A 4008-nucleotide genomic window follows, 5' to 3' on the forward strand; every position below is an offset into this window, starting at 1 on the left:
AGGCTTGCAGGAATGAATAAGGAGTGTGTGTGGGAATGCCATTTTGCATTCTACCATGAAGAAGAGAGAGTCAGATAAGGGGAATCACAGTTAAATAATTTAATTATTGAATTTCCAGTTTCTGTCTCCAACATGCCCATCAATGTCACACTGTATACAACTCGCATTTACTAATTGCTTATGAATACACCTCTCCCACCAGATTTAAATAACTTATAATATACCAAGGTAGAAATATCTCTTTAAGAAGCCCTGAGAAATGGGAAGAGAGAGAGAGCGATAAAAAGGCATTGCAAGTTTTGCCAGGAGCACCAAATAGCTTTGAAGTTACCTTCCAATTCAGTTGTTCATACATTTAGTTATAGATAAGCTGAAATGTCCATCCAGGATCTGCTTCAGACAAAACAACCTTGAGACATTTGGAATTGAGGCCAGAGAAAAAGTCAGATTTTTTTTTCCTCCTTATGAATAATCAATATGATGGCTTTACTTGTAATATTAAACTCGCTTCATGTTTTGGAGTAAGGGTTTGAAATATTGTTTAGGAAGACCAACAGCTTTTTCATGAGGGGTGTTCTATCTGCTTGCCCAGCAAACCTGATGGTGTCCAACCTATGCTGGGGGAAGCTGTGAACACACAGGGAAGGACAAAATTCTGGGCCAGTGTTGTGGAAAAGGCAGTGGTTGATCAACGATCCTGCTGCTGGCAATATGGGGCAAGCCTGGGATGGAGACCCTGGATATGGGTGAAGTGGGAATGTCCAGGCCATAGAAGTGGAGTCAGGATGGGAAGTCTGAGAAGTGCAGGTTAACACTGAACTGGGATTAAGGTCCAAGGACTTGGGCCTGGACCATTCCTCATCTTATATTTTTATAGCTGATTGATCCTACTTCAGCTGGCACTTGTCTGCACCAAACTACGCCTTTCTTTAAACTCCAGATGATGGACCCAGTTTTCTAATAAGTTTTGTATCTGCTTTTCAGTAGTTTTATCTAAACCATGTTTCCTTGCCTCTTTGAGGATATGATCCCCGTACATGAGCTGCATGAAACAAATTTGAACTCTGTGATTACATTTTCTCTTTTCACGTGGACTCCAGTCTTTCTTTGCACATCGAATTCTACTTTTCAGATGAATCAGGAGTGTGTGATAAAACAGGCATATTTTCTGAAGGATCCTTGCTTCATTTGTAGCAAAAGCTGAAAGGTATGTAGAGAATGGAAAAGGAATTGGGGGAAAAATTGAATAATGGTCTCTTGGCTGAGGCTGTTGAAATCCACCCAAGAGACTGGATTCTAAATGTACATCTGCCAAAAGGTTCTTAGTGTGATCCTGGGCAAGTCGTTCACCCAAACTTCTCACAGGTGTTCTCTGGTTGTGTTTATTATCTCTAGATAGGCATCAGTACAGCTGGGCTCATGCTGTTTGGTTCACAGAAGTGCCAAGTACAACTCAGACTGCAAGAAGTTCTATTATTTAAAGGATTTGAAGATTTTGAAATATAAGTTTGTTCCAAATCAGTGTATATTCCTCAGATTAGATAATTCCTGGTGGGCCAATTTTTATTAAACAAGCAATTTCAGATTGTTTAAAAAGATTTTACAGATTTACATTTTAGATTGTATTGTCATACAAGAAGTCTGTCATCTTTCTAAGTTTGAAGCACCATAAAAATATCAAACCTCAAATTAGGCATTTGACATTCTCAAAATTCAGTCCTTCTCTGAAGATGAAATTTCAGTGAGCACTGAAATAGAACCATGTCAGCAAAAAGGGTGGTTTCAAGAGAAGTGTCTGTTCTACGAGACAGGATTTAATTTCTATTTCCGTCAGTGGTACCATTCAGTGACAAGTCAGTGGTGTGGGGTCCTGAACACACATTGCTTTGTAGTGGTGATGTTCTGAAAAGGCTCCTAGAGTCTCAAACTGGCCCCTTTAAATTAATGGTTATTTTTCACCTTAATGCATCCATGCCTTGGTGCTCCAGCCAAAAAGTGAGGATAATAAACTCTCAAGAGTTTTGTGGGAATATTCAGAGATAACAGTAACATCTGTAATGGCAGAGCCTATGAAGAAGTAATATTTCTCTCTTTTAGCAGGATTTGGATGTTTTGCAGTAAAAAAGACCTTAGGCCAATACTCCGCAAAATTAAGAGCCAAGTAGCTCATCAGTAATTAAGCATCATTTATATTGTGCCCTGATGCAGCTACAAGAGTACCATAAACATGGACACCAAGGAACTCAGTTGAGATTTTACAGGGAAATGAATTCTGGTGTCTTTGCTCTATGAGAGTTTATGAATTAGGAGGGACTGCAAATTATAAAGCTTAATATAGCTGCCAGAAGAGTAATTACAAAAATTATTTCAATAAGGTTCAGGTTGCTACAGACTCGTTTAGTAATTTTGAAGGAATAGCTATGTTTATTGGGAGAAAACAGTTGATATTTATTTATAGTTTGCTTGCTTTTCAAGCAAATTGTTCAGACTAATTAATGAAACCTGTACAAAGTATGTGCTCCCCTAATGCTTCCAGTGCGAGCAGATTTCAGGAGATTCAGGAGATTTCAGATTTCCTATCTGCAAATCCTTATTTATTACATCTAGGTCCAGCTGTAGGCTCTGGAATGCAGTTTCAGATTTTCTGATATGCTATAATGGTCCAAATATTTTTATATCATATTGCAAAGAAAGCACTGGATGCTAGCTATTACAAATCCCCATAAAGAGTATTTCACTAGGCTTTTAAGTTGTAAACTGTGAGTGAAGCTACTAAAGAACTGCTGAGAACATGCAAGAACTGTTAAATGAAGAGAAAGATACTGTTGCAAAAAGCCTGTCTCCCGTCTTAATCAACACAAAGAAATGGTTTTCAGTGGATCTCAAAGGGGCCAGCACTCAGATTTTCAATGCCATCCAAACCTGAGAGAGAGAGGTCTTTCTTTTTCACTTTCCCATCTCTCTTTCCTTAACATCAACAAAAAAAAATCAGTGTGAGCCTTAACTAGGATTTAAGAATACTCTCATTGGGACATAGTTGTTTTTACAAACACAATGAATATTTTAGGAAACTTTTAGAAGATATACCCATCTTTCAAAAATATTTTTTTGAACTATAAAAACTAAGTTAATATTATTTTTGTCATTTTTACTATTATTAGTAGTACAATGTTAATATTCCCAATATTTATTAAGTGAAAACCTGCTTCGGTACAGAATATTTATATTCACTTGAGGATTAGCTGGCTCCAAGGCATTATTTATGCAACAGACCTTCAAAAAGAAGACAGACAATCCTTTCCTCTTTTGAATTTTTAAGAACTGTTTGTAAGTCTGTGGGGACTGTTTATGCTAAAGAATCACTTTACGAATTGTGAAAATTCAAACACTGCATTTGGAATGACTTATTTATAAAAACAGCCATGTTTGGACTAACTTGAAATGGAATTTGAACTTCTGTTAGACGCTAATTCGACTAAATACCAGAAAAAATAGCGAACACGGGAAAGACCTGAAATTGGAGGGATCTTTCCAGACTTCCTGCCACAGGGCGTGTGTATCCCCCCCTGCACACATACGAACCGAAGGAGCTGCCGGCACTGCCGCTGTAGCTGCCTCGCCAGCAAAGAATGGCAGCAGCTAATGCACAAGTCTGAGGGAGCCCTGGGGAGGTGTTCTCCCTCTTGTGACACTATGGAAGCAGGAAGGTAAATTATCTTTGGATGAAGCAAGCAAAGCGAAGCGCTCTTTTTCTATTTTGCCTTCAGTTCCTTTGCTATCTCAGCACACCCTCTGCCTTTTTCAAGGAAACAAACAAGACAAAGAAGGAAGCTGCCTGGCGACACCATGAAATGTTGCCTTCTGGTTCACTGTTACTTCTGCTATATCACCTTAATGCCGTCACCAAGCTATAAAGAGCCAGAGAAAAATTGCGTAAACCAACTGATTTCATTTATCTGTTTCTTCTAATAATCTAAGCAAATACTAAAATGTCATTTCGTTTTATAC

Source organism: Charadrius vociferus, unplaced genomic scaffold, assembly GCF_000708025.1.
Source record: "Charadrius vociferus isolate BGI_N301 unplaced genomic scaffold, ASM70802v2 scaffold103, whole genome shotgun sequence".
NCBI classification, from domain to species: domain Eukaryota; kingdom Metazoa; phylum Chordata; class Aves; order Charadriiformes; family Charadriidae; genus Charadrius; species Charadrius vociferus.